Source organism: Gopherus flavomarginatus, chromosome 3 (assembly GCF_025201925.1).
Source record: "Gopherus flavomarginatus isolate rGopFla2 chromosome 3, rGopFla2.mat.asm, whole genome shotgun sequence".
NCBI classification, from domain to species: domain Eukaryota; kingdom Metazoa; phylum Chordata; order Testudines; family Testudinidae; genus Gopherus; species Gopherus flavomarginatus.
Genome location: NC_066619.1, coordinates 232,658,283 through 232,677,828, shown reverse-complemented (window position 1 = coordinate 232,677,828; position 19,546 = coordinate 232,658,283). Strand labels below are relative to the sequence as shown.

The window sequence follows — 19,546 nt, the reverse complement described above, 5'->3', positions numbered from 1 at the left end:
GAGTAACCGTCTTTTCTTCTTCAAGTGCTTGCTCATATCGATTCCAATTAGGTGACTCCCAAGCCTTTCCTAGGTGGTGGGGTCGGAGTGAGATGTCGTGGAGTGAAGGACTGCTGAATCAAATGCAGCATCACCCCTGGACTGCTGAACTATCACATAACGGGCAGTGAAGGTATGCACTGATGACTAAGTCGCTGCTCTACATATCTCCTGTATGGGCACGTGTGCCAGGAAAGCAGAGGATGAAGCCTGAGCCTGCATGGAGTGGGTGGTAAGGTTCGAAGCTGGGACACCGGCTAAGTCATAGCACGCATGAATGCATGATACGATCCAGGACAAGATGTGCTGGGAGGAGACCAGAGGCCCTTCATCCGGTCTGCCACAGCAACAAACAGCTGTGACGTTTTCCTAAAAGGTTTTGTTCGCTTGATGTAGAAGGTGAGGGTCCTGCGAATGTCCAGGGAGTGCAGCTGTTGTGCCCATCTAGAGGTGCACGGCTTCGGGTAGAAGACAGGGAGGAAGATGTCCTGGTTGACATGGAAGGCAGACATCACCTTAGGGAAGAAGGCCGGGTGGGGTTGCAGTTGTACTTTTTTCTTGTGGAACACCGTATACGGTGGTCCCGATGTGAGTGCCCTGAGCTCAGACACATGTCTTGCCGAGGGGATAGCTACAAGGAAGGCTGTCTTCCAGGAAAGGTACAGCAGCGAGCAGGAAGCCATCGGCTCGAACGGGGCACCCATGAGTCTGGAGAGGACCAGGTTAAGATCTCATGTAGGAACTGGTTGTCTAATTCGTTGGAACAGGCACTCCAACCCCTTGAGAAATCTAGTGACCATGGGATTGGAGAAGACAGAACACCTGTTTTCACCCGTGTGGAAAGCTGAAATAGCTGCCAGGTGCACTCTGATAGATGATATTGCCAAGCCCTGCTGCTTTAAGGACAGGAGGTAGTCCAAGATGATAGGCATTGACACCAGTAGAGGGGCCGTAGGACTCTGAGCGCACCAGCAGGAAAAACGCTTCCACTTGGCTAAGTATCAAAGAATCCTGTGGCACCTTATAGACTAACAGACGTTTTGGAGCATGAGCTTTCGTGGGTGAATACCCACTTCCTCAGATGCATTCACCCACGAAAGCTCATGCTCCAAAACGTCTGTTAGTCTATAAGGTGCCACAGGATTCTTTGCTGCTTTTACAGATCCAGACTAACACGGCTACCCTCTGATACTTGGCTAAGTATGTGGACCTGGTAGAGGGCTTCCTGCTACTCAAAAGGACCTGCTGTACTAAGTGAGAGCAGCACAGGTCAGATTGAGTTAGCCATGCAGCATCCATGCTGTGAGGTGGAGAGATTGCAGGTCAGGATGACAGAGCCATTCGTGGTCTTGAGTGATCGGGTCTGGCCACAGCGGGAGTGGAATTGGAACATCCATTGACAGCTCCAGGAGAGTGGTATACCAGTGCTGTCTGGGCCATGCTCGGGGGACCAAAATCAGACGGGCTCTGTCCCTGCGCAGTTTGAGCAGGACCCTGTGGACTAGTGGGAAAGGAGGAAAGGCGTAGCACAGGTGAGACTTCCACTGTATTAGGAAGGTGTTCGACTGGGAACCTGGGGAGCATCCTTGGAGAAATCAGAACACCTGGAATTTCCAATTCTCCTGAGAGGTGAATAGACCTATCAGGGGAAAGCCCCACTTCCGGAAGACAGAGTGGATGACGTCTGGGCAAACCGACACGGAGGGCTGCAGGGCGTGAAATGGCACCCCTTCACACACTGATTTGGGGTCCAGCCACTAGTCTAGAGAGGCTAATATCCCTAGCGGAATGGTAACCACCGTGTTCAAGCTGTCCTGACCTGGCTGGTAAACTGTTGATAACCAGGCTTGGAGTGGACATAGTCGTAGTCTAGCGTGCATGGTCACATACGTGCAAGAGGCCATGTGCCCCAGAAGGCATAGGCATGTTTTCACAGTTGAGGCTGGGAAGCTTTGCAGGCCATGGACGATGTTCGTCAGGGATTGGAAGCATGCTTCTGGCAGAAGTGCCTGGGCTAGGCCTGAGTCTAAGACTGCTCCTATGAATTCTATCCTCTACGTTGGTACCAGAGTGGATTTCACGCCATTGAGCAGAAGGCTTAGTTGATTGAACATGTTCATGGTGAGCTGAACATGAGACTGCACCTGATCCCTGGAGTGACCCAAAATAAGCCAGTCGTCAAGATACGGGAACACTTGGATCCGCTGTCAACGAAGGGAAGCAGCCACAACAGCCATGCATTTGGTAAACACCTTGAGGGCCATGGAGAGGCCGAAAGGGAGGACGGTGAATTGAAAGTGCTGTTGATTGATCACAAAGGGAAGGAAGCGTCTGCGCGCTGGGGAGATCGCAACGTGGAAGTATGAGTCCTTCATGTCGAGGGCGGCGTACCAGTCTCCAGGATCGAGGAAGGAATAATGGTCCCTAGTGAGACTTTACCATGAATTTGTTGAGTCTACGTAGGTCCAGGATGGGCCAAAGCCCGCCCTTGGCCTTGGGGATTAGGAAGTAGCGGGAGTAAAAACCTCTGCCCCTTGACTCTCTTTGAACCTCCTCTATCACCCCCACATGTAGGAGTGATTGGACCTCCTGTAGAAGGAGACGCTTGTGAGAAGGGTCCCTGAAGAGGGACGGGGAAAGAGGGTGGGAGAGGGGAGAAAAAGCAAATCGGAGGGAGTATCCCCTTTCCACCATGCGCAGGACCCAACAGTCTGATGTTTGCAAGACCACTCACAGAGGAAGTGGGAGAAACGATTCTGGAAAGGCAGGGAAGGATCCTGAATGGAGACTGGTGCTCTGTCAAAAGTTCTACTTAGGCCCTGCTGATGGCTTGAGAGGGCCTTCGCCTTGACCGGCTTCGTGCTCAGTCTGTTTTCTTTTACCGCCTCGGCCGCGTCTTCTAAAGAAGTCCTGTCTTGGCTGCGGGGGAGGGTAGGATCTCTGAGGCTGCGGTCTGAAGGGCCTTCTCTGCGTTACCAGCGTATGCATGCCCAGTGAATGTATGATGGCCTGTTGTCCTTCAGACTCTGCAGCCTTGAGTCTGTCTTTTCAGAGAATGGGCCATGGCCATCAAAGAGTAGGTCCTGGAGGGTCTGTTGCAACTCTGGTAAGCCAGAAACCTGCAGCCGTGAGATGCGGCACATGGCTATGCCTGAGGCCAGGGTCCAAGCCGTCGAGTCCGTTGTGTCCAGAGAGGCTTGCAGGGAGGTTCTGGCTACCTTCTTGCTCTCCTCTACTAGAGCCCCAAATTCCTCTCTGGACTCCTGTGGAACCAACTCCTAGAATTTTGGCATAGAGAGCCAAAATTATAGTCATATCGGCTCACAAGCATCTGCTGGTTGGCCACCCTGAGCTGCAAGCCTCCAGCCAAGTACACCTTGCTCCCAAACAAGTCTAGGCAGCTGGTGCTGTACAGTGCCATGGTGCTGGGAACCGGTGGCATGATACAGAGTGGTACCAAGACAGCAATTGGTGCCTGCAGTTGTATCGGTACCGGGAGCCTGATTTAGATCTCGATGGTGACTCCGGTGAGATCAGTGCCGGGATCGGCTCTGGAACGAGTGAGCTCTGACCAGTATCAGGAACGGTGCTGGGAGTCCGATCGGTACCGGCCATACCACGATTCGGATCTCCGCGAGCCGGAGCGGTGTTGCGAGTACGACTGGCACCGAGAACGAGATCAGTGCCAGGACTGTGAACGACACCGTGATGGGTGCCGGGACCATGATTGGGACCAGGACCGGTGCCGTCCTGCTTCGCTCGGTAACCGTGGTCATATCAAGGATGATTTTCCCTTCGATAGCACAGTCTGCACCGGAGGTGCCGCCGGCTGCAGAGGAGTTGGCTCTGTGAGCACGATCAGGTCCCGCACTGTTGAGAAGGTCTCTGGCATGGAGGGCAGTCTCAGTTTGACCACAGTGTGCACTGGGGAGATTAGATGCACTGGACTCGATGGCCCTTCCGGTGCCGGAGTCGACGGTGCGAGAGCGGTTAGTTGTCCTGTGCCCTCCAGCAAAGAAGGTGGCTCTGATTGCAGTGCGGAAAGCGTCGGTGGCTGTCAAGCCAGCAAACAAGGAGCAGTCGGCACCTGCGTGGGTTGCTTCTTCTTCTGGCCAAGAGAAAAGGACCAGCGCCGTGGTGGAGGTGCCGGGGAGATCTGGTGCTGTGAGACTTTAGCAGAATCCAAATGCAGTGCAGGGCCAGTTGGTGCCGCAGGGGCACTTCGCATTCAAGACGACGGTGCCAAGTCCCGGTGAGCGGAGGAAGGAACCGGGCTAAGTGCCGCCTCCATAAGGAGCTGCTTCAGTCTAATGTCCTGCTCCTTCTTAGACCTCAGCTTGAAGGCTTTACAAATGCAGCACATGTCCGCTTGGTGGGAGTCCCCCAGACACTTTAGGCAAGAGTCATGGGGGTCTCCCGTTGGCATCGGCTTCAGACAAGCCGAGCAGGGTTTGAAGCCTGGAGACCCAGGCACAGGCCCAGGTACCGGGCTAGGGGAGAAGACCCTCTTCCACCCCCCTAAGTACACTAATTCTAACTATCCTAAGTAACTAGTAACAACTATTAACAACTAAGCACAAACTATTAACAGGTACTATACAAATGCTAGGGAGAGTGGAGATCAGCGAAGCTGCACTCCACAGTTCCAATGACTGTCATGGGCGGTAAGAAGGAACTTAGGGGGCGCTGGGTCAGCAGGGGCATATATCCGGCACCATGAAGGTGCCACTAAAGGGAGCCCCTCAGCCAACCCACCAAAAGTTGCTAGGGTAAAAATCTTCCAACGATTGTGCACGCGACGCACATACCTAACTGGAATCGATATGAGCAAGCACTCGCAGAAGAACTGGATGCCGTATTCCAGAACAGTTGCACCAGTGCCAAATACAGATAACCTCTCTACTCTTACTCGAGATTGCCTTGTTTATACATCCTAGGATCATTAACTCTTTTGGCCACAGCATCACACTGGAAGTTCATGTTCAGCTGATTATCCACCACGACTACCATACCTTTTTCAGAGTCACTGCTTTCGCAGGAGAGTCACCCATCCTGTAAGTATGGCCTACATTCATTGTTCCAAGATATATACATTTACATTTAGTCATATTAAATTGCATATTGTTTACTTGCACCAAGTTTACTAAATGATCTAGATTGCTTTGAATCGGTGACCTTTCTTATTCATTATTTACCATTCCCCCTATTTTTGTGTAAGCTGCATACTTTATCAGTGATGATTTTATGTTTTTTCCAAGCAACTGATAAAAATGTTTAATAGTTTAGGGCCAAGAACCAGTCCCTGTGAGGCCTCACTGGAAACAGACTTGCTCAGTGATAATCCCCCTTTACAGTTACATTTTGTGACCTATCAGTCAGTTTTTAATCCATATAGTGTGTGCCATGTTAAAAAAAAAAACTAGGATGGTATAAAATTTAATCAAAATGCCATACGGTCCCATGTCACATGCCCTACAGAAGTCTAAGTATATTATGTTAACATTATTACCTTTGTCAACCAAATTTATAATCTCATAAAAAAGACATCAAGTTAGTTTGACACTATCTATTTTCCATAAACCTATGCTGATTTGCATTAGTTACATTATTCTACTTTAGTTCTTTACTTATCAAGTCCCGTAACAGCTGCCCCATTATCTTGCCTGGGATCAATGTCGGGTTCATAGGCCTACAATTACCCAGGTCATCCCATTTACACTTTTTAAAAATGGGCATAATATTAGCATTCTGCCAGGCTTCTGGAACTTACAAGACTTACTGAAAAACAACATTAACGATCCAGTGAACTCCTCATCAGCTGTCAGAAGGGGGTGCTAGACAGGGGATTTGGACACTGAGAATGTGCCTACAGTAGCCAAGACAGAGGCAGTGCCTTGACTGATTTTGTTCAGACTCAAGAGGCTTAGAGGACACAGGATTCAGATGTTGCTAGCTTTACAGAAGTCTGGTGAGTGCCTAAACAAGGGGTACTTGACTAGATTTGTGAAAAGGAAAAATAGGGGCCAGGAGGGTGAGGGGGGGTGTTTGTTTGAAAAAGTAGTTTTAATCTCTTAGAACTGAACTGGCAGAAAATGTTTTCACACATACCTGTTCCCTGTGAGTAGAGCCAGTCCCAGCTCCTCTGAGTCAGAGTACAGGAGCCCAATCCAGCCAATTAAAGGGGGCTGGACTATGCCTGAGCCTATAAAGGGCAGGAAATGAGAGGTGGAGGAGAGGGTGACTAAGACAGGTTGTGCCTGGGGAAGGAAAGCCACAGTAGCAAAGATCCAGGTCCTCAGGGAAACAGCCCTAGGGCTGCTCCTCCAGGAATGGAGCAGATCTGATTAAAACTGGAAAGAAACCAGAAGCAGGAGTGCCAGAGACCCCTGGAAGGGGTGGCTCTGAAGTCCAAGACAAAGGAGTGAGTTATAAGACTTTTCTGTTTGTTCAGTTGCCTGTTTTAAGAAAATAAACAGCCTTAAAGAAGACTGGGCATGGTAGTATGTGCTTCGAAGCTGAGGAGAAGCCCTGCCCTGTGACAGTGCTCTTCAAATTCTCCCTCCACTTCCACATGAAAGAAAAATCTTTATATTTAGAACCGATTACCATGTAACAACTGTCAATTTCCTTTGACAATGATATAATAAAACTAATTTTGTAGTAGCAGTGTTAGTAAAACTGATAATTTGCCCTGATCCAGGGTATCAATTGTAATATAGGCAAAGTAGTAAATGCTTCAAGGCAAACTGCCTCCAGTGAGTCTAAAGGAAGTGTGTAAAGCTTTAGAAGCCCCTCTGCTAACAAAGCAGACTTACATTAGTGCCCCAATACATATGCGTGTTACAATGGTGCTGAACCAGAGGTGGCAATTTTTTCATTTGCTGAAACTGACAATATGTTCACACAGATGAAAGCTCGTCTTTGATGTTACAGAACAATCAGATGCTTATCAGCACTGAGGTGCCTCCACCTATAGTGTACTAAGGACATTATGAAATTCACAGATTCTCCAAAGCATTTTCAGTGCATAAGATTGGAAGCTGGCATGGTCCTTTATTCAACTGTTCAGAAATGCACTAAAAAGAGAATGTGGAGAATGTGGGAGATCTGAATTTTTTATGGTTCTGTACCTCAGTTTATATTATTATAAATTGGTTGATATTATTCTGTCTCATTACATGTCGTTCACTGCTGATGCAAGCCACTTCCAGTGCTTAATTACATGAGATAAATACAGTGTTCAAAGAGACAGAACTAAGACCCTTAGGCTTTCACTTGACAATAGCTGGAAAATTGTAAATATATTTTCCTTTAAAATCACAGAATGTCAGGCTTGGAAGGGACCTCAGGAGGTCATCTAGTCCAACCCCCTGCTCAAAGCAGGATCAATCCCTAGACAGATTTTTGCCCCAGATCCCTAAATGGCCCCCTCAAGGACTGAACTCACAAGCCTGGGCTTAGCAGGCCAATGCTCAAACCACTAAATTATCCCTTCCCCATCTACTGAATGTGCTAGTAACATAATCGCATAATTAGTCTTCAAAACAAATCTGGTATTCAACATTTACTATATGCATCAAAGACTCTACGAATTTTTAGAATATCAAATCACATAACATTCCATTTATTTTCAAAAGAAATAAATGTGTGAATAGCAAAGCACAAAAGGACTTCACATGGAACAAGACTGAACTTTTCAATATGCAGAATCAGAAGTCAGAATCACTATTTCCATAACAGCGAAGTATATTCAATATTGTTATAATACCAATTTCACCTTACTGAATGTACCCAGATTTTATGTCAAAATTAGCAGCATAAGTATGGTACCTAAATTCCAAATACCCAAAAGCCAAAGAAAAAACAATAGACATTTGCTTCTCTCTTTCAGGCCTGCTCCTGCTCCCTCTGAGTCCAATTTTGCAAGGTGCTGAGCATCCTCAACTCTTATTGAATTGTATGCGCCTGAAGCAAAGCCCATTGAAATCAATGAAGAGACTCCCATTGACTTTAATGGGCCTTAGATCAAGCCTTATGGGGACTGAGGGCTCTATACCTTTTTGGAACCAAGTCCATTAACTTCCTTGACAACGGGAACAGATCCCTAATGTAGTTAATAAGAAATCACAGGAATCAAATTACAACACTGTAGCTCATAATTACAGCAAGACTTTCTTTACCTCTTACACTTTTGGGGATGTTAAACCATGATATTTAGGATAAACACTGATCCTTCAGATGAATGTGGGTTTAAATATATCCTCTTCTACAGAAGAGCATCAAACTCTGCACTGTAAGGAATCAAAAAAGAAAAGTTAGAGAACTGGAAATGACTGGAATTCTGTATGTCACTAGTATTCAAATGCAATATTTATAGCCATCATTTATTCTGATTACTAGTAAAGTACTATTGTGATATATCATTTATAAATGTAATGCTCTGCCTGATGAATTACGGAAATAGCTCAATATAGTTAGCTCAATGTGTCAAAAACAGAAGTGCTTCTCTTCAGCAAGAGGAGTATTCTGAAACTTCATCCAGCTTGACTAAGACCTCCTATTTACCTCTATCTGTAATCATAGTGTCTTCCTTGACTGAAACTCTCCATCTCCCACATTGCCTAAGTCTCTAAATGTCCCTATTGTTAATTCTGAAACAGCATTTGTCTATGCCACTCCCTCAACTCCTTCTCTGCTGGTTTTTTATTCATGTCTACATCCCTTTTCCTACTGATTACCTCAGTTCTTCTCTGGTTTCATCAAATCACTGCTCTCTGGACTCCAGAATGTTCAGAATGCTGCTCACTCAATCACAGAGAAACCCAGCTACGTTACTCCTGCTACCTCAAACACAGCCACTGGCTCTCCCTTTTATTTTCAAAATGAAGTCCAATATCATTTTCTTCTTAAGTACTTATTCCAAACCTACCTCCTAGATCTAAGGGTATGTCTACATCTACAATTTTGCAGCGCTGGTTGTTACAGCTGTATTAGTACAGCTGTATAGGGCCAGCGCTGCAGAGTGGCCACACTTACAGCAACCAGCGCTGCAAGTGGTGTTAGATGTGGCCACACTGCAGCGCTGTTGGGCGGCTTCAAGGGGCGTTCGGGGAACGCGAGAGCAAACCGGGGAAGGAGACCAGCTTCGCCGCGGTTTGCTCTCGCGTTCCCCGAACCACCCTGCAAACCGCAGGGAAGGAGACCTGCTTGCACGGGGGTTCAGGGAACGCGAGAGCAAACCGGGGAAGGAGACCAGCTTCGCCGCGGTTTGCTCTCGCGTTCCCCGAACCACCCTGCAAACCGCAGGGAAGGAGACCTGCTTGCTCGGGGGTTCGGGGAACGCGAGAGCAAACCGGGGAAGGAGACCAGCTTCGCCGCGGTTTGCTCTCGCGTTCCCCGAACCCCCCTGCAAACCGCAGGAAGGAGACCTGCTTGCAACGGGGGTTCGGGGAACGCGAGAGCAAACCGGGGAAGGAGACCAGCTTCGCCACGGTTTGCTCTCGCGTTCCCCGAACCACCCTGCAAACCGCAGGGAAGGAGACCTGCTTGCTCGGGGGTTCGGGGAACGCGAGAGCAAACCGGGGAAGGAGACCAGCTTCGCCGCGGTTTGCTCTCGCGTTCCCCGAACCACCCTGCAAACCGCAGGGAAGGAGACCTGCTTGCACGGGGGTTCGGGGAACGCGAGAGCAAACCGGGGAAGGAGACCAGCTTCGCCGCGGTTTGCTCTCGCGTTCCCCGGACCCCCCTGCAAACCGCAGGGAAGGAGACCTGCTTGCACAGGGGTTCGGGGAACGCGAGAGCAAACCGGGGAAGGAGACCAGCTTCGCCGCGGTTTGCTCTCGCGTTCCTCGAACCACCCTGCAAAACGCAGGGAAGGAGACCTGCTTGCTCGGGGGTTCGGGGAACGCGAGAGCAAACCGGGGAAGGAGACGTGCTTGATTACCAGAGGCTTCCTCAGGTATGCTGGGATACCTGCTTATTCCACGGAGGTCAAGAAAAGCGCTGGTAAGTGTCTACACTTGATTACCAGCGCTGGATCACCAGCGCTGGATCCTCTATACCAGAGACAAAACGGGAGTACGGCCAGCGCTGCAAACAGGGAGTTGCAGCGCTGGTGATGCCCTGCAGATGTGTACACCTCCTAAGTTGCAGCGCTGTAACCCCCTCACCAGCGCTGCAACTTTGTGATGTAGACAAGCCCTAAGTCTCTACTCCCTTTCATGCTCCCCTTCACTAATCTAGCAATCACTACCTTCCAGTCTCTTCATACAATCATTTTTGGTTTTAATGAATTCTCTTCTACAGTTCCCATTGTCTAAAACTGCTCTCCATGCCACTTTGCATCTCTTTTCAAAGTTATCTAAAGACACATCTCTCCTCCCTTGCCTCATTTCTCCCTGCATCAGCTGTTGGCCACACTGACAGAATGTTTTGATTTCTTCACTATACAATGAATCATATGCCACTGTTTTCTATCATTTTCACTCTGGTGCCTTATATTTAATGTTATAATGTATTTTGGGTTATAAGAAAAAAATAGTTTTCGCTAAAGCGAGAAGTACTGAATTTGTACTTTTTGCTAAAGGTTGAATAGTTATTATTCTTAGGAAAGTAAAAAGTACAAGTAGTATGGTTTAGTTTAGTTAAAAAGGCAATGATTGCTCCTATTAACAACTATCAACAACTATTAACAACTAAGCACAAACTATTAACAGGTACTAAACAAATGCAAGGGAGAGTGGAGATCAGCGAAGCTGCGCTCCACAGTTCCAATGACTGTCACGGCGGTAAGAAGGAACTGGTTAAAAAAAACACTTGTAAAAAACATGAAATTAAAGCAAAGCAGAGCGTTCTGCAGAAGAAGAAAAACAACTACACAGCATGACTCAGTGAACCCGCTCATTCTTCTCTAGCCTAATAACCCGTTGGCCCATTGACCTACTTTTTTTGTAAGGCAGTTAAACTCTCATCTTATATTTAGAGAGTTTTGTTTGGTTTGACAAGTATAAACATTAACAGTTACAAAGAGACCTGTTGAAATCTAGATTACAGAGACTGTAATATGAAGCCTATGTTTTTAAGCTGTTCAGAGCAGGAGGCCTTTGCTAACCCTTCCAAAAGTTCTGACAGCTCTAATGAGGAAAATTTTACAGCTCTACAAGCTGCACATGCAGGATATCTCCTACTGCAGAGGATATACCGAGGTTAAACAGAATAGAGCCACATTTCACGATATCTAAAAAGAGTATAATAAAAAGGAAGTTGAAGGAACATTGAAGAGGGAATTTAGAGAAAGGAGGAAAAAAAAACTTTTGACTATTTCATAACTGGTAACTGAACATATGCAAATTTAAATGAAAGTAAGAAAAAAGCTGAACATGGTGGAAAAGCTTTTTGAAAATAAAACCACATAGTTCTGGTAAGTAGAAAATTGCATGCATGTGAAAGCTTGCAGAAAGGTCTGGATGCCTACACATAAGTATTGCCTGGCCAAAATGTTCACAGGTCATGAGGATCTCCAAAAACCGTGAGATTTTTAAATATATATTAGGTTCTTTTATTTGCCTTCTAGATGCTAAGCCTTTAGAGTATATTCCAGCAACATTTTCAAACTTTTCTCTGCAATCATAAGGGCTAGAAACTTATTTTTTTTTAATTAAAGCAGAGATTCTCATGCAATCTCCTGATTCTAGCAGCTGGGGCTTTAAGAAAAACAACACAGAGACTTGCAGCAAAATCATGACAATTGGCAGCACTATAACATTTCCACCTCATGCTGACCTGAGGAGCAGAGGTAGACAGTGAGTGACGAGGGGTACACCTAGATGGCTGTTGGAAGCATGCCTCCCAGGCTGGGCAGACAACTCTGCTTGAGCTAACACGTTAAAAATAGCAGTCTCAACGTTGTAGCACGGATGGTAACACAGGGTAGCCACCAGAGTAGGGACCCAGAGTGTTGGATGGATTTGTACTTTGGCAACTAGCCTGAGCTGCCACCTGTGTCACAATGTTGATGCTGCTATTTTAGTGAGCTAGTATGTGTCTGTTTATTTGGGCTCAGAAGAATGTTCCCAACTGCAGCACAGTCATGCCTGGGTTGCCAAAGGAAATGAAATATTGAGTCTTTAAAGCACTTACAGGGTCACCAGCTGGAATCCTGCCCAAGATAATAATGAAAGTTTATACCATATGAGGATGGGGGCAGATATCTATACGGAAAGTATCAGTAATCACAGTCGATTTCTACCTCCACAACTGGTACTAACATTGGTACCACTGATTCTCAGAAGTGAGTTCAAAGATGGAACAAGGCCTGCAGGTTGAGCAATTGTCTCACTCTTAGCACCAGTCCCTTCAGGATAGAATTGAGAAGTTGCCGAAGCAGTGTGGGGAAGCTTGCATTGCCTCTACCTACCCTATATATCTGTTGTGTGGACAAAGAACTTAAGTCTCAAGGGCAGTCAATCCAGTCAATATTTTTCCTATATCACTAAATATTTTAAAAGAGACAGTGAATTTTTAATCTTATTTTGTAAACAATATTATATATACATAGATTGATTTTACAAACAACTTCTTCAGAAAATCCATAGATTTTAAGACCAGAAGGGAAAACAACTATCATCATCTAGTCTTACACAGCATTAAGTCAAAGAATTTCACTCAGGAAAGATCACAGAAAACAGAATTCAGTTTTCTGACAGAATCTGCACTTCTCCCAGTTTTCCAACTTGCTAGGTTTAGTAAGTATTTCTGAAAACAGGAGCAGAACATTAACATTTTAGTACTTAACAGTTCTGTGCCACAATCCTAATATGATAAAGGAATTGACTAATGATCTAATAGGACTTTTCTACTGCTAATCCTCCATGATTTAAAAAAAATCAAAACTCTTCTCAAGAACAATACTCTGCAGTTATACAATGCCTCCTGATCTAACCATTACACCACAAACACTATTTACAATAGGAACTCTGGGGATGGTTATATATTTTTGGGTACTACTGGTGAGCAAAAAGCTGCTTTTTTAATTTGTTTAAGTGGTTCCCAGCTTGTTTTCCTGGAGCACCCAACTGCAAGGGATGTGTGGATGGGCAACATATATCACGTTATGCCCCAGAATAGTTTCTGTTTTCCCTCATTTTCTCCTTCTCTCTTATCCTTTTTTTAATCTTGCTTTTTCCCACACGTCTTTTTTAATTTTTTTTAATTCTCTTTTTCTCTGTGGCTCCCCACCCCGGAATAATATGTGCTGGTTGGAGAGGTGCCTGGCCATATGCTCTCTCATGGCCAAGCTGAGCCAAGTAGTGTGCGAGCTGAACACTGAGGAAAATACCCAAGCCTGTAGACATGTACATATGACCTGCTTCTGTAACCACATGTAGTAGGAGCCACCATAAGTAGCAGGTAGTTTTCAAGGAGATGTCTGCTAGAACTCTGAAGGGGACTTTTTTTAAAATCTTGCTCCTGCTATTATGGCAGCGGATCCTGCAGGACCCATGGAATCCCACTCTTGCTTCGGGGCTCTACACTAGTCCTGTGCATGACTCTAATGCCTGCCACTTTGCCTGCATTTGTGGGAGGTGGATCAGGATCATGGTGTTTTCATTAAACATTCTGCTCCTCTTCCTCAGCACAGACTATCTGACAAAATTTCTAGACTTTAATGTTGACTTACCAACCACTTTTTTTTTTAATTTAAAGGACGTAAATTAATGTTGGAGTTTTTCAGTGTGCCAGACAGAATTTGAAGTGTGGGAGGCAGGGAGTACAAGTTCTGATAGGGCAAGATGGTTAGGACATGCAGGAGAAATAAGAGAAAGAATTAGAAATTGAACTGGAGGAAGTCTAGAAGGATCAAGATGTTTTCAAGAGTGATGGAACAGGCTCATTTCTAGAAGGAACAAAAAGGGGAACATGCTCAAACAAAATAAAGGGAAGAGTTGCATAGACAAGAATTAGACAGGACAAAGTAGAAGCTGCTGCCATGGTATGGCTATGGGCAAAAGTGATAACAAATTGTAAGTAAATCTAAGGGAGTCATAAGATTCAAGAGGGACATCAACCTGCACAATGAAGTCCTCAATGAAGATGAAGCTGGAAGATAGACCAATCAGAAAGTCAGATCTGGCAGAGGAAGACATGTGGGTTTTGTAACGGGGGGAACTGGTAAAGCACACAGGTTTTGAGATTAGAGGGTGAGAAATTTAAATGAAAAAAAGGGGATAGAGGAAGGTGGAAGATTTAATTAAAAGACAAACTACAAGTAAGGTCAATGAAACCCACAAAATACAACTCAAAATTGTGTTGGCACCACATCTCTTAATATGCCTACCATTCACAGTATTTAGTCACAACAAAAACCCTTCCTCCAATGGCAGCAGCCAGTAAGAGCCTAGAAACCATCATGTGTGGGAAAGAAGAGTATGATGGAACAAGAATTGTGCAATTCTTATTCCAGCTGGCATTCTACCTAATCTCCTGCATGGCACATTGAAAATACAACTAGTATTCTACAGGGGTTTACATTTTTCATGCCTTTTTCTAATATTTCACTGGTCTAGATCTATACTAACTTCTTGCCTGTATATACAGTGTGGTTGTATAACCTTTTCAGTATGTGTATGACATTTTATAAGTAAATGTTATGGGACTTACAGAAGTCTTGCATTTACATCTTATTACATATTTTATAGGAAAGATTTTTTCACGGTTTTGAATAGGTTAAAATACTATCAAGAGGTCAGGTCACTGTAGTTATTTTAATATCAAAATGAGCCACAGAGATTAGAAATGAAAAACAGAAGGAACAAACCATTTAAAAGTAATAATAGTTCTTCAGTAAAACAAGCTTTGTAAATCCTCAGGATAGGGTTTTCACACTAGGCTGACATGCTCAACTGAAAGTCAGAATGTAGAATATTCTCACAGAAGTCAGGAAGTTAGGGATGAAAGAGACCTAATAAGTTATCTCTCTCCATGCTCCTGCACATGCAGAACTGTTCCACCACTGGAAGAGGATTTCACAGAGCATGTCTACACTGCACCACTGCTGTGCATCTCATGAAGATGCTCTATGCTGACAGGGAAGAGGGCTCCCGTCAGCATAATAAAACTACCTCTGTGAGCGGTTGTATCTATACTGACAGGAGAAGCGCTCCCTTTGACATAGTACTGTCCACACTGGCGCTTCTGACGATGTAACTTATCTCGCTCAGGGGGGTGGTTTAGTCATACCCTGTGCAACATAAGTTATGCTGACATAAGCTGTAATATAGACATAGCCACAGTCTTCTAGTCCTGAATCCCCTCATTCATCCCTCCCTCACAAATATTCAACCCGAGTTTTTCTTAGCTCAATTTCACCATGTTATTCCTTGCTGCACCTTAAACGTTTCCTCTCTCCAATTGGTGCTTACATATTTAGAATACCTAAAAATGTTTACAACATTTTGTTAATTGCTTTTGCTAAGCTAAACACAAATTTCTTGTAAGTCCTTTATCCCAAGTCAGTCTCTGCAACCCATTTATCACTATGTTTGATCATCCCTGTATTGCCTCCAATTTGTCACTCTCTCTCTGGTTTTGAGGTGCCCAGAAATAAAACCAATACAGACACTCTCACTCTCTCTTATCTGTAACATGATTTCATGATGTCTAGCTCAAATTTGCATTAGCTTTTTTTATGTCATCATATTATATCGCAAGCACGTCAAGTCTGTTATACACTCAAGCCTAGGATTCTTTTGGCATTATTTCTGTTTAGGTATTTCCTTCTCAACTAATATCTGTATTTTTGGATTATTCAATAGATGCATGTATGCCTTACTCTTTTCAGGTAATTTATTTTTGTTATTTCCTGTCCATGGGCTTTTCTGTGACATTTATCACCATAATGTTTGAGTACCTCACACACACTATCTTCACAACACCCTTGTGAGGGAGGTTGGTAGATATTATTTTCCTTATTTCAGATGGGGAGTTGAAGTACAAAGAGTTTAAGTTCCCAATCCTGCACTAGGCTTCCCATGGGCAAAGGCATCTGCTACAGATGACATGACCAAGGTCAGAGAAGAAATCAGTAGCAGAGCTAGCAATAGACCCCAAAATGTCCTATGTTTCAGTCCAGTGCTTTAATCACAAGCTCATCTTTTCTTCCCTTCTTAGGCCTCTGAGTATTATCTCTGTCCTCACTTTTGTTTTCAACATCTCCCAATTAACTGTATTTTCAGATGATATTTAGTGTGCTTCCAGCTCATTAAGATATTAAATGAAACTGGTTTTAAAAATTGATCTTCACAGCACACCAATGAACACTTCCCTTCCTCCCAGCTCAATACAATGAAGAACCATAAATAACAGACAATCAATAATGAGTATAAGCCTAATGATGTTGAAATATTTTGATGATGCATTTCAAGAGTTAGGGTTTAACAGCCTGATTTGGGGAATCAATTCCCTTTCTTTTCTAGTCTCAACTAAATTACTTCTTCAATCCTGGCTTGTATATTCACGCTTCCTTACCTTTGATCTTCCCTTCTTCCCCTTCTTCAATAAATAACCAAAAAAACAAAGAAAGCTTAATATGCAGGAGATACAGCTCGCAAATTCTCAAACTTTATTCTGCAGTTCAAAGAGTGCTATAATTTTGGAGAGTATGCGCTACATTCTTAATGTGTAAAAAAGCTCGTTGAATCCCTACTTTAGCAGCAAACCTAAACTCAGAGTCAACTAGTCTCAACTTCCTGCTATTAATTTTTTTTCTCATGTGAGCCATATCAAGCTAAATACATTCTCATGTAACAAGGCAAAACCATTCCACTTATTTTTTTCCAATTTCCTTCAAATAAACTGAAGATGCATGCAAATGACAGTAACTATTTGCCAATTCAAAATGGGAGAAACACCATATGTAGATACCCAAAGTTACCCATGTTCATATGATTTATCAGTAATAGTCCCAGACAAAAAACAGTATGCGCAAAGCAACAAATGTCTTCTGCAAGATGGATACAAGTTAACAGGCATTGGTGTTTATTTGACATCAGAAGTGCTAAACACAAAAGAAACACGCTCCTTTATAAAATCTTAATTATTTTCTCTTGAAAACGTCTCAGAGTTAAAAAGATTATGAAGGATGTAATTTTCAAATATTAATGCACTTAGGTTTTTCATTTATATGAAGATAATAGCATTGAGACCACTATCAGCTTGCAGACACCCATACTCAATACATAGTGCGTTAGCAATTTCAGATATTTAAACACTTAAAAATGCTGGTCACATTTTCCCCTGAAGATTAACATTTTAATATATCTGACCAAAGACAAAAGATATTTTAAATGTTTTATTCTTGTATTACTATTGAAAAACACAGAAGAATTTTCATTAAAAAATTAGCTCAAATTATTAAACAATTTCTTCCCAAAAGTAGCAAACTGTCAAAGAACTCTAAAGGTAGAGAATAAAACTTTTTTTAAAATATAAATTATTTCTGCACTCAATCCTCCACAGTCTGATTAGCAGCAGCATTCAAAACATATCTTTGAGTCTAGGTCAGTATTGCTTTTGTCTTTGCAAGTTGTCTCATCTTTCCAGGAGCAATCCAAAAGGGTCTAGCAATTTTACACCAATCTGAACCTTCAGGGTCTACACACACAATAAAACCTCACTGAAACGTAGTGTTTCTTGAACAAGTGAGGTAATGACAGTCCTGGCAGGACTAAGTTCTTTTACAAATAATTTAACATTTATACTGTCATCAGTCAGATTCAAAATCAACATAACTGCACTAGAGTCGATCCTCTGTGACATTATTGACATGAATTGTGATCATATAGATCACTGTTACAACCAGGGTCCTGTGGTTGCACTAGGTCTTGTACAGAGGAGGTCAAGTGGGATGTCTATGGAAAGGCTGTAGTTTGCTTGTTATGATTGTGCTGTCTGTATATGTGTATCATGTTTGTATTTGAAGTTATGAATATTGGTTGTGAACTTGTATCTCAATGTGTTTGATTCTAAGTAGCCTCAGTGAAGCATTTGGTCAGCTTCTTGAGAAAGGACTATTCTCAGTAACTGCCCAATCAAGAAACACTTAACTGACATTGGACTTTGGGAGACGCCAATCCCCATCTGAGCTTTCCTGGGAATGTTCAAACTAACAATGGCATCGACCTGCAAAAAGCTGAATCATTCATGGACATGTGACTTGCCTGGTGGCTACAAACTCCATCTTGTTGCTGTGATTTTGCACAGGAGAACAAAAGGGTTTCTGCCCACAAGAGAAAGAATATAAAAGGCCCTGGAAACCCCTCCATTTTGTCTTCAGCTGGCTCAAGAGATGGCCTCCCCATCCCAAAGAGATACCTGAAAGAAACTGGGACAAAGGACTATAACTAAGAGGGTGTCAGTGATTGCTGGACCCAGACTAGGAAGGAATCCAGTCTGTGAAAGAAGCTTATTGGAACATCTCTGGGGGTGAGATTTCATCAGTAATCAGTTTCTTAATGTATTAGGCTTAGACTTACATGTTTTGTTTTATTTTGCTTGATAACTTTCTTGGTTCTGTCTGTTATTACTTGGAACCACTTAAATTCTACTTTTTATATTTAATAAAATCATTTTTGCTTATTAATTAGCGCAGAGTAAGTAACTAATACCTGGGGGGAGCAAACAGCTGTGCATATCTCTCTATCAGTGTTTACAGAGGGTGGACAATTTATGAGTTTACCCTGTATAAGCTTTACTTTTACAGAGTAAAACAGATTTATTTGGGGTTTGGATCCCATTGGGAACTGGGTACCTCGGTGCTTAGTACCTGTTAAGCCATTTTCAGTTAAGTCTGCAGCTTTGGGAGCGTAGGTCAGACCCTGGGTCTGTGTTGTAGCAGATTAGTGTCTCTGGCTCAACAAGACAGGGTTCTGAACCTTGGCTCCAGTGCCAGCCCAGACATCTACACCATAGTTAAACAGCCCTACAGCCTGAGCCCCATGAACCCGAGTCAGTTCGCATGGGCCAGTCGTGGGTTCTTAATTGCCGTGTAGACATACCCTGAAGGAGTAGGGCTATACCTCAGAGCTCCCTAGCCCTCAGAAGAAGGGGTTTCTGACTGGAGAAACACTTGAGAGCCTTGACCACTCAGGCTGACTCAGAAAGGAAAGGAGCCAGTTCTCTCTTTGGCTTTCTGAAGGCCCTTGATTCTGCCTTTTGTGGGCTGCAGATGCCTCCTGACTTCTTCATTTGGACTTCTTTACTCCCACCTCCCAGCCAGCAAATGACCTGCACCGCACAGCCAGAGGCTTGTGCTCCAGACTTCAAGACAAAAGTGGTGCTGCCCACACTCTCCTTCCCGGGGTGCTAGAGATCTATAACTCACTATGGTAACTAATGCTGCTTAGCTATCAAATGAAAACCAAAACCAAAACATACACTGTTTTGCCCATTTTAACAAATTGGTTATGAACTTTTTTTTTTTTTTAAAAGATTCTCTAGTCCAGGGGTCGGC

At 44.0% G+C, this 19,546-nt stretch overlaps 1 protein-coding gene across 7 annotated transcripts in view; it reads right to left on the bottom strand.

Moving 5' to 3' along the window:
- Positions 1-19,546, bottom strand: part of CLOCK (clock circadian regulator) — a 134,205-nt gene that overhangs the window by 60,834 nt on the left and 53,825 nt on the right. For 6 of the 7 annotated variants that reach the window (XM_050947525.1, XM_050947526.1, XM_050947524.1 and 3 more), the window contains one exon: positions 8,220-8,330. The gene's annotated coding sequence lies outside the window, so the exon portion shown is untranslated. Of the gene's footprint in view, positions 1-8,219; positions 8,331-18,859; positions 18,960-19,546 lie in introns of those variants that run through there. The other variant, XM_050947530.1, reaches the window with a different exon arrangement.